The sequence below is a fragment of the Canis lupus genome, chromosome 8, assembly GCF_011100685.1.
Source record: "Canis lupus familiaris isolate Mischka breed German Shepherd chromosome 8, alternate assembly UU_Cfam_GSD_1.0, whole genome shotgun sequence".
NCBI classification, from domain to species: Eukaryota; Metazoa; Chordata; class Mammalia; order Carnivora; family Canidae; genus Canis; species Canis lupus.
In genome coordinates, this window is record NC_049229.1 from 27,326,355 (window position 1) to 27,348,019 (window position 21,665).

Consider the following 21,665-nt stretch of genomic DNA (forward strand, 5'->3'; position numbering starts at 1 on the left):
TTGGAGAAATGTCTATTCATGTCTTCTGCTCATTTTTTAATTGGATTATTTTTTGGTGTTGAATTGTAGAAGTTCTTGATATATTTTGGATGCTAACCCCTTATTGGATATTGCATTTGCAAATATCTTTTCTCACTCAGTAGCTTGTCTTGTTTTTTTTTTTTTTTTTTTTTTTATTCATTAGAGTCAGAGAGATTCTGGCAATTCCACTTCTGGGTATTTATCAGAAGAAAATGAAAACACTAGGTCAAAAAGATATCTGTACCCACTGTAGCACTTTTTAATAATAGCCAAGACATGAAGCAACCTCGAGTGTCCCTCAAGGGATGAATGGATAAAGAAAATGTGGTGTTGTGTGTATGTATCATGGAGAGAGAGAGAGAGAGAGAAAGAGAGAGAGGCGGAGACACAGGCAGAGGGAAAAGCAGGGTCCATGCAGGAGCCTGATGTGAAACTCGATCCCAGGACTCCGGGATCACACCCTGGGCCAAAGGCAGGTGCTAAACCTCTGATCCACCCAGGGATCCCCAAGTTGTCTTGTTTTCTTGATTATTCCCTTTGCTATGCAGAAATTTCTTGTTTTGATATAGTCTCAATAGTTTACTTCTGGTTTTGTTTCAGTTGCCTCAGGAGATCAGTCTAGATCAGCCAGTGTCAGAGAAATTACTATGATCTCTTCCAGGATTTTTATTATATCAAGTCTCACATTTAGGTCCTTGATCCATTTTGAGTTTATTTTTGTTTATGGTGCAAGAAAGTGGTCCAGTTTCATTCTTTTGCATGTAGTTCTTCAAGTTTCCCAGCACCATTTGTTGAAGAGACTTTCTTCTAATTGCATATTCTTGCCTCCTTTGTGGTAGATTAATTGACTGTATAATTGTGTATTTATTTCTGGGCTTTCTGTTCCATTGATCTATATATCTGTTTTTTTAGTGCCAGTACCATACTGTTTTGATAACTACAGCTATGCAGTACATCTTGAAATCTGGGATTGTGATACCTCCAGTTTTGTTTTTCATTTCCAAGATTGCTTTGGCTATTTGGGGTCTTTTGTAGTTCTAGACAAATTTTAGGATTATTTGTTCTAGTTCTGTGAAAAATGCTATTGGTATTTTGTGGAGATGATATTAAATCTAGAGATTGCTTTGGGTACTGTGGATATTTTAACAGTATTTATTCTTTCAATGCATGAGGATGGAGTATCTCTCCATTTGTTGTGTCATCTTCAATTTCTTTCATCCATGTTTTATAGCCTTCAGAGTACAGGTCTTTCACCTCCTTGGTTAAGTTTATTCCTAGGTGTTTTATCTTTGGTGCAGTTACAAATGGGACTGTTTTCTTAATTTCTCTTCTGTTTCATATTGTTGTATAGAAATGCAAAGGTTTTTTGTATATTGGTTTTTGTATCCTGTGACTTCACTGAATTCATTTGTCAGTTCTAGATTTTGTTTTGTTTTGTTTTTTTATGGAGTCTTCAGGGTTTTCCATGTATGGTATCGTGTCATCTGCAAATAGTGAAAGTTTTACTTCTTCCTCATCAAAGTCTGGATGCCTTTTATTTCTTTTTCTTGTCTGATTGGTGTGGTGAGGGCTTCCAGTACTATGTTGAAATATGTTGAATAAAAGTAGTGAGAGAGGATATCCTTGTCTTTTCCTAATTTTAGGGAAAAAGCTCTCAGTTTTTTTGAAAAGCTCTCATCATTGAGCATGATGTTAGCTATGGTTTTTCATATATGGTTTTTATTATGTTGAGGTATGTTCCCTCTAACTGCATTCTGTTGAGAGTTTTATTACTAATCGTTGTTGTACTTTGTCAAATACTTTTTCTGCATCTGTTGAAATGATTGTACGGTTTTTATCCTTTCTCTTGTTGGTGTGATGTATCATGTTGATTGATTCATGAATATTGAACCACCCTTACATCCCAGGAATAAACCCCAGCTGATCATGGTAAATGATGTTTTAAATTGTTAGATTTGACTTGCTAATATTTTGTTGAGGATTTTTGTATCCATGTTCATCAGAAATGTTGGCCTGTAGTTTCCTTTCTTGTAGTGACTTTATCTGGTCTTGGTGTCAGGGTAATGTTGGCCTCATAGAATGAATTGGAAGCTTTCCTTCCCCTACCATTTTTTGGAATAGTTTGAGAAGAATAGGTATTAACTCTTCTTGCTTGGTAGAATTCACCTGTGAATCTCTCTGATCCTGGACTTTTGTTTGTTGGGAGTTTTTTGATTACTAATTCAATTTCACAGCTGTTCAAATTTTCTGTTTCTTCCTGATTCAGTTTTGGGAGGTTATAGGTTTCTAGGAATATTTTTAAAAATATTTTATTTGTTTATTTATTTATTTATTTATTTATTTGAGAGAGAAAGTAAGAGAGAGCATGAGCGGGGGCGGGGGATAGTTCAGAGGAAGAGAGAAGCAGACTTCTCTGTGAGCAGGCAGCCCAATCCAGGGCTCAATCCCAGCACCCCGAGATCATGACCTAAGCTGAAAGTGGACACTTAACCAACTGAGCCACCAGGTGCTCCAGTTTATTCTAGGTTGTCCAGTTTGTTGGCCTATTATTTTCTATAATATTCTCATATAATCCTTTATATTGCCAAGGTGTCAGTTATTATTTCTCTTCTTTCATTTCTGATTTTGAGTCTCTGCTCTCTGTCTCTGAAGAATCTGGCTAAAGATTTATCAATTCTATTGATCTTTTCAAAGAACCAACTCCTGGTTTCTTTTATCGTTCTTTGGGGGTTTTGTTTGTTTTTTTAGTTTCTTTATTGTTTATTTCTATCCTAATCTTGATTTTTGTCCTGCCTTCTGGGCTTGGGTTTTGCTCGGTCTTCTTTTTCTAGCTCCTTTAAATGTATGGTTATGTTGTTTATTTGAGATTTTTCTTCTTGATTTAGGCCTGAACTGCTTTAAACTTCTCTCTTAGAACAGCTTCTGCTGCTTTCCAGAGATCTTGGACCACTGTTTTCATTTTCATTTGCCTCTATGCATTTTTTTTCTCTGTGATTTCATGGTCAAATCATTCATTGTTTAATAACATGTTATTTCATCCATGTATTTGTGCTCTTTCCAGATTTTTTTCTCTTGGTTGATTTCTAGTTTCAAAGTATTGTGGTTGGATAAGATGCATAGTATGCCTTTAATCTTTTTTAATTTATCAAGATTTATCTTGTGGCCTAACGTGATCTATTTTAGACAATGTTCTGTATGCACTTGAACAAAATGTGTATTCTGCTGTTTAGGAGAATATATCTGTTAGATCCATCTGGTCCAATATGTCATTCAAAGCCCATCTCTTTGTTGATTTTCTGTTTAGATGATCTATCCATTGATGTAAATGAGGGGTTGTAGTCCCATACTATTATTGGATTACTAATGGTTACTTCCTTTGTTAATAGTTGCTTTAAGTATTTGGGTGCTCTCACATTGAGTGCTGCATATTTACAATTGTTTATATCTTCTTTGGATTGTTCCCCTTATGATTATGTAGTCTCTTTCTTTGTCTCTTTTTATGGACTTTGTCCATTTTGTCTGATGTCAATATTAAGTACTGCTACCACACCTTTCTTTTCACTTCCATTTGCATGATGAATGTTTTCCATCTCTTCACTTTCAACCTGCATGTGTCTTTACATCCAAAGTACGTATCTCATAGGGAGCATATAGATAGTTCTTATTTTTTTTATCCATTCCATCATGCTGTGCTGTCTTTTGATTGGAACATTTAGTCCATTTATATTCAAAGTAATTATTGATAGGTATGTACTTATTGCCATTTTGTTACTTGTTTTAGTGATTTTTTTATAGTTCTTCTCTGTCCCTTTCTTCTCTTGTTCTTTTTTCTTGTAGCTTGATGTATCTTTTTAGTGATATACTTGAATTCCATTCTCTTTATTTTTTGCATATCTATTACAAATTTTTGTACTTACAGTTAGGTTTATATATAGCATCTTATCTTATATATAGCATGTATCAGTCTCTATTAAGTTGATGGTTGCTTAAGTTTGAACCCATTCAAAAATCACTAAATAGGAGGAATTAAGATGGCAGAGCATAGGGAGACCCTAGGCTCGACTCATCCCTAAAACACAGCTAGAGAAGTATCAAATCATTCTGAACACCCAAGAAATCAATCTGAATGCTGAAATAACAAACTGCAGAAATAGAGGAAGTAAAGAAGCCACATTATAGTAGGTAGTAGGCATGGAGATGTGCTTCTAGGCAGAAAAGAATTCTGGATGCTGCAGAGGGGAGGGAGCCTTGATATCAGGGAGAGGAGAGAGAGAGATAAATAGAAAGGAGTGTACAGAGGATTGCACAAAACCATTGACTGGGAAAATTAGAGCAGCTGATTTTCACAAGGTTATACAAGCAGTGGAGCCTAAAGTCTGAAGTTTTAGAAGTCTGCACCACTGAGTGGAGACTGGTAGGCATAGTGATGCTCCTGTAGGGAAGGAGGGAAGAGGCCCAGGAGCAGGCAGTGTGGTTTGAAGATCCCCTGGGTAGCACTGGGCGAGGCAGTTCACCTTCTTGGAGTGCGTTCAGGAGAGATGATGAGGCCTCTCAGGGGACCAAAGAGCTGGTGGGTGCCAGCATGCTGCTGTGTTCATTAGTATAGAAACAGAGATACCTGCTAAGGGTAGCAAACCTTGGTGCCTCCTTTTTGCTGTGCTGTACCATAAACTCTAAGCTGCTGCATGATTGTACAACTGCTTTCCTAGGACCAGCTGGCACCAGCTGTAGCATGGCAAGACCCTCCCCCAGAGGATCAACATGGGTCCACCCTGTACCAGGTCCCTAAAATCTGGAGTTTTGATTTTATCTCAGGCCATGCGCCTGAGATAAAGCACAGGAGTACTGTACTGCCTGGCAGGCAGACGGCTTGGACATAGACAGGATGAAGGAAGGGATCTGACAGAGGCCAGGGACACAAGAGGGGAGATTGTTTGCTCTTCTATGAGGGATTCCTGAACAGTGGAGAGTGTGAACTCCCCACTTGGAGGGGTTGTGAGAGTGGGGTGATGCCATTCTCCCCTACCCTCATCAACACTGACAGACCAGTGAGCAACATAGCACTTCCAGAAGCCAATTACACCAAGCATCTTCATTCTTCCCAACTCCCATACCCTGCAGGTGTATCTTTACTAGGGCAAGTTAGTTTAAGGACCACCACAGCAGGCCTGTTCCCTAGAAACTCCTCCTGCACACTAGGTCTACTACTCATAGAGTGCTGCAAAACTTTAGCTCTAGGGGAAATACGATCTAGCCTCTTAACAAGCAGACCAAAACACACCTAGTTAAAACTTGCGACACTATGGACAAAGTCCAAACATTCCCTACTGTAGGCAAGGAGAAACTCTGCAGAGGACTGACCCGAGGGAAAGAGCAACCAAAGCAGAACAGCAGAATGCATAGTCTGAAACACTTCCTGAAGCACCAGGTCCTGGACAGTATAGGACCTCTTGCTAATTATAGCCCTTACTCTTAGAAGCAGGAAATATAACAAGCTTTCCTAACACACAAATAACATGACCTAGACAAATTGACAAGATGGAGGAATTCACCCCAAAAGAAAGAACAGGAAGAGGTCATGGCCAGGGAACTAACAAAACAGATACATAATATGCCTGAAACAAAATTTAAAACAATCAGTGGCACCTGGCAGCCTCAGTTGGTTGAGTGTCTGACTCTTGATTTCGGTTCAGATCATGGTCTTAGGGTTGTGAGATCGAACCCCACATCAGACTCCAAACTGAGCATGGAGCCTCCTTAAGATTCTCTCTCTCCCTCTCCTTCTTTACCCCCCCCCCCCCCAAAAAAAACCAAAATCCTAAGGATACTAGCTGGGCTTGAGAAAAGCATAGAAAACACTAGAGAATCCTTTTCTGCAGAGATAAAAGAGCTAAAAACTAGTAAGGTGACAATAAAAAATGTTATAACTGAGATACAAAACTGGATGCAATGATAATGAGGATGGATGAATCAGAGGAACAAATCAGTGATACAGAAGATAATATTATAGAAAATTAGGGAAGGTGAAAAGAAGAGGGAAAGAAAAGTATTGGATCATGAATGTAGACTTAGGGAACTCAACAACCCCATAAAATGTAATAACATTTGTATCATAGGAGTCCCAGAAGAAGAAGAGAGGGGAAAGGGGGCAGAAGGTTTATTTGAGCAAGTTATAGCTGAAAACTACCCTAAACTGGGGAAGGAATTGGTCATCTAATCCAGAAAACACAGAGAACTCTCACCAGATTCAACAAAAGCCAGCCAACACAAAGACACATGGTACTACAGGTTGCAAAATAAGGACATAAGGAAAGAATCCTGAAAGCAGCAAGGAAAAAGAAATCCCTAATTGACAAGGGAAGACAAATCGGGTTAGCAGAAACCTGGCAGGACAGAAAGAATTGGCATGATACCTTCAACATGCTAAAGGGGAAAATATGCAGCCAAAAATACTTCATCCAGCAAGGCTATCATTCATAATGGATGGAGAGATAAAGAGCTTCCCAAACAAAAAATAAAGGGCTTTGTAACCACTAAACTAGCCCTGCAAGAAATATTAAAGAGGACCCTTTAAGTGGGGGGAAAAAAAAAGACCAAAAGCAACAAAGATTAGAAAGGAACAGAGAAAATCTCCAGAAACAGTGACTTTACAGGTAATACAATAGCACAAAATTATTATCTTTCAATAATTACTCTGAATATAAATGGACTAAATGCTCCAACCAGAAGATACAGGGTATCAGAATAGATTAAAACAACAACAACAAAAAGACCCATCCATTTGCTGCTTAAAAGAGACTTGTTTTAGACCTAAAGACACCTCCAGATTTAAAATCATGCTAATGGACATCAAAGGAAAACCAGAATAGCCATACCTATATCAGACAAACTAGATATTAAACCAAAGACTACAACAAGAGATGAAGAAGGGTACTATATCATAATTAAGGGTCCTATCCAACAAAAAGATCTAATAATTGTAAATATTTATGCCCCCAATTTGGGAACACCCAAACATGTAAATCAATTATCAATGAGTTTCCTTGTGTTTGTTAATAATACAATAATAGTAGGGAATTTTAACACCCCACTTCAAGCAATGGACAGATGCTCAAAGCAGAAAACCAACGAGGAAACAATGGCTGTGAATGACAGATTGGACCAAATGGACTGAACAGACATAATCAGAATATTTCACCCTAAAGCAGAAGAATGTTCTAGAATAGATCACATACCAGGTCACAAATCAGGCCTAAATGAGTACAAAAAGATTGATATCATACCATGCATATTTTCAGACCACAATGTTATGAAACTTGGCATCAACCACAAGAAAAAATTTGGAAAGACTGCAAATACATGGAGGTTAAATAACATCCTACTAAATAATGATTGGGTTAACCAGGAAATTAAGGAAGAAATTAAAAAATACATGAAATCAAAAATGAAAACAGGATGGTCCAAAATCTCTAGGATGCAGCAAAGGCAATCATAAGAGGCAAGTATATAGCAATACAGGCCTACCTCAAGAAGCAAGGAAAGTCTCAAATACATAACCTAACCTTACCCCTAAAGGAACTAGAAAAGGAACAGCAAAAGAAGCCTAAAGCCAGCAGAAGAAGGGAAATAATAAAGATTCGAGCAGAAATAAACAATATGTAAACAAACCCTTTAGAATAGATCAATGAAACTAAGAGGTGGTTCTTTGAAAGAATTAATAAAATTGATAAACCCCTATCAGACTTCTCAAAAAGAAAAGAGAGGGCAGCCCCGGTGGCGCCGCGGTTTAGCGCCGCCTACAGCCCAGGGCGTGATTCTGGAGACCCTGGATGAGTCCCACATTGGGCTCTCTGCATAGTGCCTGCTTCTCCTTGTGCCTGTGTCTCTGCCTCTCTCTGTCTCTCTGTCTCTCTCTGTCTCTCTCTCTCTGTGTCTCTATGAATAATAAATAAAATCTTTAAAAAAAAGAAAAGAAAAGAGAAAGAAGCCAAATAAAACCACAAATAAAAGAGGAGAGGGCATAACCAATGTCACAGAAATACAATTATAAGAGAATATTATGAAAAATTATATGCCAACAAACTGGGCAATCTGGAATAAATGGGCAAATTCCTAGAAACATAGAAACTACCCAAATTGAAACAGGAAGAAATAGAAGATTTGAACAGACCCATAGCCAACAAAGCAATCAACAAAAGTCCAGGGCTAAATGGCTTCCCAGGGGAATTCTACCAGACATTTAAAGAATTAATACCTATTCTTCTCAAACTCTAAAAAATAAAAAAAGAAAGAAAGAAAGAATGGAAAACTTCCAAATCCATTCCACAAGGCCAGTATTACCTTGATGCCAAAACCAGACAAAGACATCACTAAAAAGGAGAATTAAAAAAAAAAGGAGAATTATAGGCCAATATCTCTGATGAACATGAATGCAAAAATTCTCAGTAAAATACTAGCAAATCAAATTCAACAGTACATTAAAAGAATGAGCCACTGCCATCAAGTGGGATTTATTCTGCAGGGGGGTTTAATATTTGCAAATCAACATGATCTACCTAATTAATAAAAGAAAGGATAAGAGCCATATGATCCTTTTAATAGGAATGCAGAAAAAGCATTTGACAGAATATAGCATTCATTCTTGATAAAAACCTTCAACAAAGTATGGATAAAGGGAACATACCTCAATATCATAAAGGCCATATCCAGAAGATCCACAGCTAATATCAGCCTCAATGGGGAGAAACAGAACTTTTCCTCTATGGTCAGGAATAAGTTAGGGATGGCCACTCTTACCATTACTGTTTAATGCACTGGAAGTTTTAGCTTCAACAATCAGACGACAGAAATAAAAGGCATCCAAATTGTCAAGGATGAAGTCAAACTTCACTATTTGCAGATGACATGATAGTCTATGTAGAAAACCTGAAAGACTCCACCAAAAGATTACTGGAACTTAAACACGAATTTAGCAAAGTTTCAGGAGATAAAATCATTGTAAAGAAATCCATTGTATTTCTATACAACCAATAATGAAGCAGCAGAATGAGAAATCAAGGAATTGTTCCCATTTACAGTTGCATTGAAAGCCACAAGATACCTAGGAATAAGACTAACCAAAGAGGTAAAAGATCTATGTTCTGAAAGCTATAGAACACTTATGAAGGAAATTGAAGAAGACACAAAGAAAAGGAAAAACATTCCATGCTTATGGGTTGGAAGAAGAAATATTGTTAAAATGTCTATACTATCCAAAGCTTTGCACACATTTAAAGCAATCCCTATCAAAATACCACCAGTATTTTTCACAGAGCTAGAACAAACCATCTTAAAATTTGTGTGGAAGCACAAAGGACCAAGAATAGCCAACACAATCCTGAAAAAGAAAAGCAAAGATGGAGGTATCACAATTCCAGACTTCAAGCTGTATTACAAAGTGGTAATCATCAAGACAGTACGGTACCGGCATAAAAAGTACACATCGATCAATGAAACAGAAAAGAAAACCCAGAAATGACCCACAAATGTCTGATAAACTAATCTTTGACAAAACATGAAAGAATATAGAAATAGAAAAAAAGATAGTCTCTTCAACAAATGATGTTGAGAAAACTAGACAGCAACATGCAGAAAATTAAACTGGATCACTTCATTATATCATACTATAAATCAAAATAGACGAAAGACCTTAAATGTGAGACAGGAAACCATCAAAATCCTAGAGAACACAGGCAGCAACCTCTTTGACCTTGGCTGGAGCAACTTCTTACTAGTCATGTCTCCAGAGGCAAGAGAAACAAAAGCAAAAATGAAAGATTGGGACTTTATCAAGATAAAAAGCTTCTGCACAGCAAAGAAAACAATCAACAAAACTAAAAGGCAACCAATGTAATGAGAGAAGATATATGCAAATGACATATCTGATAAAGGGTTAGTATCCAAACTTTATAAAAATTTATCAAAGTCAACTCCTCAAAAACAAATAATCCAGTTAAGAAATGGACAGAAGACATGATTAGATATTTTTCTAGAGAAGACATCCAGATGGCTGACAGACACATGAAAAGATGCTCAACATCACTCATTGTCAGGGAAATACAAATCAAAACCACAATGAGATGCCACCACACACCTGTTAGAATAGCTAAAATTAACACAGGAAACAACAGATATTGGTGAGGATATAAAGAGGAACCATCCTACACTGTTGGTGGGAATGCAAACTGGTGTGGCCACTCTGGAAGAGTATGGAGGTTCCTCAGAAAGTTAAACATAGAACTACCCTACAACCCAGCAGTTGCACTACTGGGTATTTACTCAAAGGAAACAAAAATACTAATTCAAATGGGCTCATGTTTATAGCAGCATTATCAACAATAGCTAAATTATGGAAAGAGTCCAAATATCCATTGGCTGATGAATGAATAAAGAAGATGTGGTATATATAGAGTGGAATATTACTCAACTATCAAAAAAGAATGAAATCTTGCTTTTTGCAATGACGTGGATGGAGCTAGAGTTTATTATGCTAAGCAAAATAACTCAGAGAAAGACAAATACCATATGATTTCACTCATGTGGAATTTAAGAAACAAAACAGATGAACATAGGGGAAGGGGGAAAAAAGAGAGGGAGAAGCAAACCATAAGAGGCTCTTAACTATAAAGAATAAACTGAGGGTTACTTGGCGGGAGGTAGTGAGGAGATGGGCTATATTGGTGATGGGTGTTGAGGGCACTTGTGATACATACTGGGTATTATATGTAAGTGATGAATCACCAATTTTTTTTTAAGATTTTATTTATTTATTCATGAGAGACACACAGAGAGAGAGGCAGAGACACAGGCAGAAGGAGAAGCAGGCTTCATGCAGGAAGCCCGACACGGGACTCGATCCCAGGTCTCCAGGATCACGACCTGGACTGAAGGCGGCGCTAAACCGCTGAGCCACCTGGGCTGCCCGTGAATTACCAATTTTATACCTGAAACCAATTATTACCATATGTGTTAACTAAGTAGAGTTTAAATGAAAACAAAAAAAAATGTTTAGTATAGGGACACCTGAGTGGCTCACTGGTTAGGCATCAGATTCTTGATTTTGGCTCCGGTCATGATCTCAGGGTCATGAGATTGAGCCCTGTGTCAGGCTCCATGCTTGGTGTGGAGCCTGCTTAAGATTCTTCTCTCCCTCTGCCCTTCTGCCCTCACACCCCCCCGTCTCAAAATTATATGTATGTACATTTATATATATATATTTATATATCTTTCTGTATATTTACATTGATATACAAAAGCACTACATTTTTCCTTCCCTCCTCCATGTTTTAGGTATATGGTGTCATATTTCACATCCTTTCCCTTTGTGAATCCTTTGACTGATTGTTGTAAATATGCTTGAATTGATTTTACTGATTTTCTGCCTCTTACTCTTCTAACTCCTGTGTTTGGTCTTTCCATTCCATCTAGTTTTAATTTTTTTGAGGAACTTCTGTATTGTTTTTCAAAGTGACTGAACCAATTGATGTTCTCACCAACAGTGCACAGGGTTCCCTTTTCTCTATATCCTTGCAAACCTTTTCTATTGTCTTTTTGATGATAGCTGTTCTATTAAACTGACCCTCACCCCCCTGTGTCTCTTGCAATTACCCATCTGTTCTCAATATATATGAGCCCCCCACCTCCACTAAGATTCTGTATGTAAGAGAGAAAATACAACATGTCTTTCTCTGACTCACTTCACTCAGCACAATGACCTCAAGATCTACCCATGTTGTCACAGGTAACAACATTTCATTCTTATGGCTGTATAATATTCATGTGTGGGTGTTGTGCACATGTGTGCGTTGTATGTATTCTAATAGGTGTAAGGTGATATTGTGATTTTGACTTGCATTTCCCTAATGATTAATTATATGAATATCACCTTTCCCTGTACCTATTGGCTATCCAATGTCTTCTTTGCAAAAATGTCTATTAAGATCTTTTGCCGGTTTTTATTTTAATTTTAGGTATTTATTTATTTTTGGAATGTATTTATTTATTTTTGGAATCTCAATTACATCATTTACTTACCTTTATTTCGTGTCTGGCAATTAGTAGTCATTTGATATACTGCAACTAGTATTACTGACATTTCACTTAACCCTTGCCACATAAAATGTGGGATGTCAATTAATTTGATTCAATCCTCATGCAACAGAATTCCCAAAATCTTAGTAATTTTGGTTGTCTTTCTAGTTTTCTCTTCTACCATTAGATCTCTAAAAGGAAGGAAGAAAAACAAGTTCTGGCTGCAGAAATCCAATAACATGTTCTTGTAAAAAAAAAAATGAAAAATACAGAGTTCTCGTTTTTAAATTGGAGCTTTAGTTTTTGCTATTGAGTTATAGGGGTTCTTTATATATTTAAGATCTTAGCCTCTTATCAGATAAATCATTTGCAATTATTTTTCTCTTTATTAGGTTGCCTTTTCATTTTGTTGATGATTTCCTTTGCTGTGCAGTTTTTTAGTTTGATGTAATCCCACTTGTTTATTTTTACTTTTCTTGCTTTTGCTTCTGTTATCCTATCCAAAAAATCATCACTAAGAGCGATGTCAAGGAGCTTACCACCCATTAACTTCTAGGAATTTTTTGATCTTATGTTCCCATTTTAAATCCATTTTGAGTTGATTTTTGCATATGGTGTAGGGTAGTAGTCCCATTTCATTCTTTTGCATGTGGCTTTCCATTTTCCTAGCACCATTTATTGAAGAGACAATATTCTTGACTCTATAGTTATAAACTAATTGGTGATATATGTGTGGATTTATTTCTGGACTCTCTGTTCTGTTCCATTGATCCAAGTGTTTGTTTTTATGCCAATACCATATTGTATTGATTAGCTTTGTAATATAGTTTGAAATCAGGGAGCATGATGCTTCCAGCTGTGTTGTTCTTTCTCAAGATGGCTTTGATTATTTGGGGTCTTTTTGGATTCATATAGATTTTGGGATTGTTTGTCTTATTTCTGTGTAAAATGTCATTGGGATTTTGATAGGGATTGCACTGAATTTATAGATTGCTTTGGGTAGTACAGACATTTTAATTATATTCTTCCAATCTACCAGCATGGAATCTCCTTTTACTTATTTGTCTGGTATTCAATTTTTTTAAATCAGTGTCCTTCAGTTTTCAGTGTACAGACCATTCACCTCCTTGGTTAAGTTTATTTCTAGATATTTTACTGTTTTTTATATATTTGGGATTGTTTTCTTAATTTCGCTTAAAGTCTGTTATTAGTGTAGAGAAACCAATAGATTTTTTGTGTATTGATTTTGTATCCTGGAACTTTTCTAAATTTATTTGTTAGTTGTAAGTTTTTTGTGTAATACTTAGGATTTTCTATATCATGCTCTCTGCTAATACCTTCCTTTCAATTTGGGTGCCTTTTATGTTTTTTGTTTTTTTTTTTCTTATTTGTTTCTTATTTTTGCCTAATTTCTCTGGCTAGGACTTCCAATACTATGTTGAGTAAAAGTGGCATCCTTGTCTTGTTCCTAATCTTAGAGGACGAGCTTGCAGCTTTTCACCATTGAATATGATGTTAACTGTGAACTTGTTATCTGCGGCCTTCACCAAGTTGTGGTATATTCTCTCTGTACTTGTTTTATTGAGAGTTTTTGTTGTAAATTGTTGTTGACATCATGTCTGCTGTGGTTTTGATTTGCATTCCCTGGTGATTAGTAACGTTGAGTGCTGTTTCATTTAACTGTGAACCATTTGAATGTTTTCTTTGGAAAAATGCCTATTCTGGGTACTTAACCCATTTTTTAATTGAATTGTTGTTTTACTATTTATGCCCATCATTCTTTTAGGTAATAATGGTGTTTTATGAAAAAAGCAGTTTTGGATACTCAGAGTCACATAAGTGGTTTTCATTGAGATAACCATCATGTTTTGCTATTTGCATTGTACATAATATTAAAAAGATGTATATGGAAGGGTCAAACTTGGATAAAATTCCATTTTTATTGCTTCATCAAGGATTGAGGAAACCTTTACATGAAACTGCCTTTCATCCCTCCAACATTGAGAGTATGGGCTAGAGAAAATCACAGTGTTAGTGTGAATCAAAACAGTAGTACCAAAGTATACTAAGTTTTAGAAATTCCTGATTTTGTCCTTACTCTGGTAACACTTTCTGATATTCTAGACTCTATGTTCCTCACTCCAATGTGCCCTTAGTTTGTATTCCTTATTAATTCCAATCATCAAATTTATAGCAGACATCTGTTTTGTCAGGTAACATGAAGTCTTCTGATATATTCCAATATTACTTTCTGGACTACCCACCTTCTGCTCTCAGTATGTTCAGTTTGGGCGAAACTGTCTTCGGCCAGATTGCCTCTTTCCTACAATGTTAAAAAAATCCCAAGGACTTTGTGTCTTTTTCATCTACATATTTCTAGCTTCTAGAATAATATATTGTACATAAGATCAAATAAGTAAAATATTACTTGTTACTTTATTTCTCTGAATCTTCATTTTTTTCATCTGAAATAATATATAAATATTTATGTCACAATGTCCTCTAAAAATAAAAACAATGTAATGATATTGATAGTATTTGGTCCATGTTAGATGACCAAAAAAAAAATATATACTCACCGAGGGTTAAAATCACCAAGAAGACAGAAATAACAAGTAGGGGAATCACTGCTCTATATTTAATTACAAGCAATAAAGAGGAATTGTTGGCAAAATCCAGTGATAGGAATCAGGAAAACTGACTGATGTTAGAAACAGAATTCTAATAGTTAAGGAGAGAAAAATTGGACATGGTCATATTTATTGCCAAGACTGTAAAAAGCGTATTTCACAAAATTCGGAAAGCAAGATTATATGGCATGGAATCTTGGAGAGAAAGAGGGGTAAAAAAGAATCACAAACTCTCAAAATCTGAAAGTACAAATGCAAATGCTTTCAAAGAAAGAGAAAAATTCTTTAAATCTTGAATGGTTGAAACAGATTTTCCTTGATCTCAGGTTTAAAAAAATTGTACAAAAAATAGAACTATAATCAAGTAAGAATATACAAAGGTCTAGTATCAGAAGGCCACCATTCTAATACCATATGGATGATTTTCTAGTTCTACCTTTTGTTCAATGAGACTCAGACAGTCTTTTTTTAAATTTAATTTTAATTTTTTTTATTGGAGTTCAATTTGCCAACATATAGCGTAACACCCAGTGCTCATCCCGCCAAGTGTCCCCATCAGTGCCCATCACCCAGTCACCCCAACCCCCCGCCCACCTCCCTTTCCCCCATCTTACTTTATTCGTTTCCCAGAGTTATCTCTCATGTTCTGTCCCCCTCACTGATATTTCCCACTCATTTTCTCTCCTTTCCCCTTTATTCCCTTTCACTATTTATTATATTCCCCAAATGAATGAGACCATATAATGTTTGACCTTCTCCGATTGACAAGACTAAGACAATCTTATTTAAGGGCCAGAGTGTAGGCAAGTTACTTGAAAAGTAGAATCTAGTGACTGTCACATTGGATATCCATGTACAAATAAAACTGCTGCACTTAATGAGGTTCCAACACTGCAGCCTGCTGTTTTTCTCTCTCAGAATTCTACTTTTGTCTTTACCTAGTAGATAGATCACCTTTAAAATAAAATTTACCCTGCTCTCTCTAGGAAAGTTACTATAGAATTAGAGTCTTTCTTGATCTTCTCCATCTTTCACAGATTGTCATGCATCTTACATCTTCTCTAGGCTCAAATTAGAAGTTCAAGATCATACCATGCCATCTCAATATCCAACTACCTCCTGATCTCCATTGGGATTAGGTTTGGCTACATGTGACTGTAAAATCTAAATTAACAGTGGTTTAAACAAAAGCTTATTCTTTTTATGTAAAAGTATTTTATAGATTTCTTAGTCTTAATTTCCAATATGTTTAATATGGATCAATATAACCTTATAAACAAAACTTTTTGGAGTCTTCACTACTTTATTTGTTATTGAAATAAAATTGACATAACATCATATTAGTTTTAGGTATACAACATAAACAATTTGTTATTTGTATACATTTGAAATGATCTCCACTTATAAGTCAACTTACTGTCCATCACCATATATAGTTATAAACTTTGCTTTTTGTGATGAGAACCTTTAAGATCTACTCTCTTAGCAAATTTCAAATGTGTAATGCTGTATTGTTAATTATAGTTACCATGCTGTAATTGCATTCCCATGAGTTACATATTTTATCACTGGAAGTTTGTTCCTTATGACCCCTATATCCATGTCGTCTTCCTCCCCACCCCTTGCTTCTGGAAACCACCAATCTGTTCTCTGTATCTATGAGCTTGTGTTTTTTTTTTGTTTTGTTTTGTTTTTAATTCCACATATAAATGAAATCATGTTATTTATCTTTCTCTGACTTATTTCACTTAGCATAATGCCCTCAAACAATCCATATTGTCACAAATGGCAAGATTTCCTTCTTTTTATGGCTAAATAATATTCCACTGCAAATGGATTCAATTCATGCCTCATATGACACCTACATGAACTTGTCAGAGATATCAGCCCTTTGCAGCAATCTGCTCTTCCCTCTATAGGATGAGGCCCTCACCTTTGTGGTCCAAAATAGCTGCTAGATCTCCAGTCATCATCTTTACTCCAGATAGTAGGAACAAAGAAAGGTATATCTCATCCCCTTTAAGACATTTTCTCAGACTTCTTACATATCAGTGGCCAAAACTTAGTCATATGGCCATACCCAGCTACAGAAGAGGCTAGGGAATGTAGTCTCAAATTTGGATAATTCCATGCATGGTTTAATTTCAACATTCTTACTTTAAGGAAGAGGCAAGAATGGTTAATTAGAGGCAACTATTTGTTCTGCCTTTCCCTCCCTACTCAATACACAGACATAGAATAGTAAGAGACAGCCTTGTCCTTTGGGAAGTTGACCAAAGCTTAGTATGGCTTAATTGTGGGACATGGTGGGGGCCAGTTACCAAGGTGAGAAGTTAAGTTCTGAGCATGAGGGCTTGATGTAAGCCATGTTAAAGAATGGGGACTTGAGCTTGAGGATATGGAGAGACACTGGAAGACTTTAAACAAGAGTGTGATGTTCAATTTTGTTTTAGCATGGCCTACAGTTCTGTTTTGGAAGGACTACTTTTGGAGGCTATGTCAAGAACAGGTTGGAATGGGGCAACTAGAAGAGTGACCTTGACAAGTGCAGTTTTGGTGAAATGATGGGAACAGACGTCTGATGGAAAGCAAACATTGACCTTTCAGATCCTTGATCTCTTCATTTCTCTTGATCTTTTCCTCTCCCCACATTATGACCCTTATGTGTATTAACTCAGAAATTCTTTTAACATCCCACTCTTGGAGCATCATTTTGTACATTTCTATTCATTTATTTTAGCGCCCTCCCTTCAAAAAGCCTTTATCCCAAAACTCTGACTCTACTTCTTTTTGATATATGTCAACCATTTACCCACATCCAACTCCTGTCGCCACTGCTCTCTTCACCTAGCTCAGATTCTGTGCTCCTTCTCTAAACCTCTACCCTGGACATACCTCTAAACCCCTTTTGTCCCTTTATCATGACTAATTTATCTGTTATTCCCTCCTTTTGTACTCTCTTGTCTGATTTCCATTAGACTCTAGTTTGATACCTAAGTATCTCCTAACTTGAAACAGTTCTTCTCTGTAGGCCATATCTACCTCTTACTCTCTCTCCTCCCTTTCATAGCCCAGCTTCTCAAGAGAATTGCTGCCTACCCTCTTTACCTTCCTTGGACTCTTGTCATTTATATGGAAATTCATAAAATTCATAAAAGTCACTAAGAATATAACTGGAATAGTTGTCAAGAAGATGATTCCAGCTAGTGTGAAATTCTATAATAAATGGGGGTAATGGAGGGTAGTGGCCTAAAGGTTAGTAGATGGGACTCTTTCTTGTACAATTTTATTTTATTTTATTTTTTAAAGATTTTATTTATTTATTTATTTAAATTTTTTTTTAATTTTTAATTTTTTTTTTTTATGATACTCACAGAGAGAGAGAGAGAGAGGCAGAGACACAGGCAGAGGGAGAAGCAGGCTCCATGCACCGGGAGCCCGATGTGGGATTCGGATCCCAGGTCTCCAGGATCGCGCCCTGGGCCAAAGGCAGGCGCCAAACCGCTGCGCCATCCAGGGATCCCTCTTGTACAATTTTAAAAAGGAGGCAGACCATCCAATTATGACAGATTGAGGAATTTGAAGTTAGATTTACACTAGTTAAGGAAAATAATGTGACATTTGTTACACAGGAGAATTACTAAACAAACCATATATATGTGTGTGTACATGTGTATGCACATGTATGCATATACTGTCCTTTACATAAAATTGTGTGACTGCATGTGTGCATATATGTACATATGTAAGCATAAAATTAGATCTGGAAGAGATTTCGCCAAAATATTAACAGTGGCTCCTACTGGGTATTAGGATTTGGGGTAGTTTTTACTTTATAGTGTTTGACAAAAAATTTTTGGAATATTCTTCTAAAATATGTATCAACTTTGTGTTTTTTTTAAAGATTTATTTATTTATTTATGATAGACAGAGAGAGAGAGAAAGAGAGAGAGAGAGGCAGAGACATAGGAGGAGGGAGAAGCAGGCTCCATGCCGGGAGCCTAATGTGGGACTTGATCCCGGGACTCCAGGATCGCGCCCTGGGCCAAAGGCAGGCGCCAAACCGCTGAGCCACCCAGGGATCCCTATGTATCAACTTTGAATTCAAGAAGATGCAAAGTTATTTTTTTTTTGGAGAAATTTTAATGAATTATTTTGAAGTGGTCCTGGTCCTTGCCTATCTTCATTTTAAAGGGCATGTCTAATGAGCAGAAGAATAGAAATAAAGAAGTGAATGGGAAGAGACTGTCTTCTTACATCATGAGATTGCTAGGTTTAAGCGAGTGGGTGACAGTTTATCGTAGGAAGACCTTTAAATCACATCTAGACACAAACCTTGAGGCAAAGGCTGACCCCATTGCATGCAAGCAGAACATGAACCAACTTTTCAGGTTTTGCTTTTATCATAAAAGTGAGAATGTTGCAATTTATTGAATAGCAAAGATTAAACAATTTGTAACATTATGTGAGATAATTTAAGCCCAGTGCCTCTATAAAAAAGAATTCACTAGAATTTTGCCTTTTCTTTAGAAGAAATGGTATTTAACTTGTTCTACTATCTTACAAACCATTAATCTAAGTAAATGTCATGAGCTTTTACTACTTTTTGTCAGTTATTAAACTGTGATTTATGGGCCTGGAAAACAAATGTACACTTTCAACTAACTGCTGGAATATAGCACTTGATTTTATCATGCTAAAAAAAGATTTTTTAAAATTACTTTGAAAATTTTCTGCAACTTTTTACTAATATATTTTTAAATTTTGGTCCTTGAATAAACACTAAAGACTGAGAAGAGCACCACTAAATTGTATACATAAGATAATTGGCTTACCTACTCTTTTGTGAGTACAGTGCTATCACAGGACGAAAAACTCAAAGATGTATACAACTTTTCCACCCATGTAATGAATGTTAATTGAACAATTTTTTTTTTCAGGCACTGAGTCGGGAACTGGGAATATCTTAAGATATCTTAGAGTCTAATGGCGATGAGACAAGTAAGTAGGCAATTACACAGAGTGGTACCAGATCCACCTGGGAATAGTGTGCTTATGTGAGCTCATAGGAGGGGCTCCTACATCAGACTTTGAGAGTAAGGGAAAATATCTTGAAAAACTTCAATAGAATTTCTTTTATGCATAGTTTTAACTCAAAATTTAAATTTTTAATTAAATTTTAAAAAGACCTTTAGACACTGAGGTTCCTTCCACAGTTTGGCTATTGTGGACATTGCTGCTATAAACATTGGGGTGCAGGTGTTCCAGAATTTCACCGCATCTGTATCTTTGGGGTAAATCCCCAGCAGTGCAATTGCTGGGTCGTAGGGCAGATCTATTTTTAACTCTTTGAGGAACCTCCACACAGCTTTCCAGAGTGGCTGTACCAGTTCACATTCCCACCAACAGTGCAAGAGGGTTCCCCTTTCTCCACATCCTCTCCAACATTTGTTGTTTCCTGTCATTAATTTTCCCCATTCTCACTGATGTGAGGTGGTATCTCACTGTGGTTTTGATTTTTTTTTTTAATTTTTATTTATGATAGTCACAGAGAGAGAGAGAGAGAGGCAGAGACACAGGCAGAGGGAGAAGCAGGCTCCATGCACCGAGAGCCCGACGTGGGATTCGACCCCGGGTCTCCAGGATCGCGCCCTGGGCCAAAGGCAGGCGCTAAACTGCTGCGCCACCCAGGGATCCCTGTGGTTTTGATTTCTATTTCCCTGATGACAAGTGATGCAGAGCATTTTCTCATGTACTTGTTCGCCATGTCTATGTCTTCTTTGGTGACATTTCTGTTCATGTCTTTTGCCCATTTCATGATTGGATTATTTGTTTCTTTGCTGTCGAGTCTAATAAGTTCTTTATAGATCTTGGATACTAGCCCTTTATCTGATAGCTTATTTGCAAATATCTTCTCCCATTCTATAGGTTGTCTTTTAGTTTTGTTGACTGTTTCTTTGGCTGTGCAGAAGCTTTTTATCTTGATGAAGTCCCAGTAATTCATTTTTGCTTTTGTTTCCCTTGCTTTCATGGATGTATCTTGCAAGAAGTTGCTGTGGCTGAGTTCAAAAAGGGTGTTGCCTGTGTTCTCCTCTAGGATTATTTTTTTAAAGATTTTATTTATTTATTCATAGAGATGGGGGCGGGGGGGCGCAGAGACACAGGCAGAGGGAGAAGCAGGCATCATACAGAGAGTCTGACACGGGACTTGATCCAGGGTCTCCAGGATCACGCCCCAGGCTGCAGGAGGCGCCAAACCGCTGCACCATCCGGGGCTGCCCCTCCTCTAGGATTTTGATGGAATCTTGTCTCACATTTAGATCTTTCATCCATTTTGAGTTTATCTTTGTGTATGGTGTAAGAGAATGGTCTAGTTTCATTCTTCTGCATGTGGATGTCCAATTTTCCCAGCACCATTTATTGAAGAGACTGTCTTTTTTTCCAGTGGATAGTCTTTCCTGCTTTGTCAAATATTAGTTGGCCATAAAGTTGAGGGTCCACTTCTGGATTCTCTGTTCTATTCCATTGATCTATGTGTCTGTTTTTGTGCCAGTACCACACTGTCTTGATGACCACAGCTTTGTAGTACAACCTGAAATCTGGCATTGTGATGCCCCCAGCTCTGTTTTTCTTTTTTCAATATTCCCCTGGCTATTCGGGATCTTTTCTGATTCCACACAAATCTTTGTTCCAACTCTCTGAAGAAAGTCCATAGTATTTTGTTTTTTTCGTTGTTGTTTTAAGTCCATAGTATTTTGATAGGGATTGCATTAAATGTGTAGATTGCCCTGAGTAACATTGACATTTTCACAATATTAATTCTTCCAATCCACGAGCATGGAATATTTTTCCATCTCTTTGTGTCTTCTTCAATTTCTTTCAGAAGTGTTCTGTAGTTTTTAGGGTATAGATCCTTCACCTCTTTGGTTAGGTTTATTCCTAGCT

The 21,665-nt window shown here is 36.9% G+C and overlaps 1 long non-coding RNA gene across 1 annotated transcript in view; it reads left to right on the forward strand.

Moving 5' to 3' along the window:
* The window catches only part of LOC111097030, a 43,993-nt gene that overhangs the window by 3,068 nt on the left and 19,260 nt on the right, over window positions 1-21,665 (forward strand). Inside the window, exon 2 of the long non-coding RNA XR_005363244.1 lies at window positions 19,661-19,721. This is a non-coding gene — a long non-coding RNA (uncharacterized LOC111097030). The remainder of the gene's footprint in view (window positions 1-19,660; window positions 19,722-21,665) is intronic.